The sequence below is a fragment of the Oncorhynchus mykiss genome, unplaced genomic scaffold (assembly GCF_013265735.2).
Source record: "Oncorhynchus mykiss isolate Arlee unplaced genomic scaffold, USDA_OmykA_1.1 un_scaffold_60, whole genome shotgun sequence".
In the NCBI taxonomy this organism is placed as follows: Eukaryota; Metazoa; Chordata; class Actinopteri; order Salmoniformes; family Salmonidae; genus Oncorhynchus; species Oncorhynchus mykiss.
The window spans coordinates 1,562,659-1,562,905 of NW_023493657.1; positions in this window are offsets into that span (position 1 = coordinate 1,562,659).

Sequence of the window (247 nt, forward strand, 5' to 3'; positions counted from 1 at the left end):
TCTGAAATCGCGCCGGTACCTGTCTGGTCGACCCGCCACTGAGTGTGTAATCCAAAACAGGCCAAATATCGATGAAGCCCTGAACCTCACAGGGCTTCTGTGCGCCCCACCATCGGGGGTCAAATTCAACAAAAACGTGATAAATCAAAAAGTACACATCCGATCTTGATGGGGTTTTTTTTGCACGAAAGTGCATAAATAGACGAGCATTTACATTCAATTAAAAACGTTTTTGTATAAAACATTT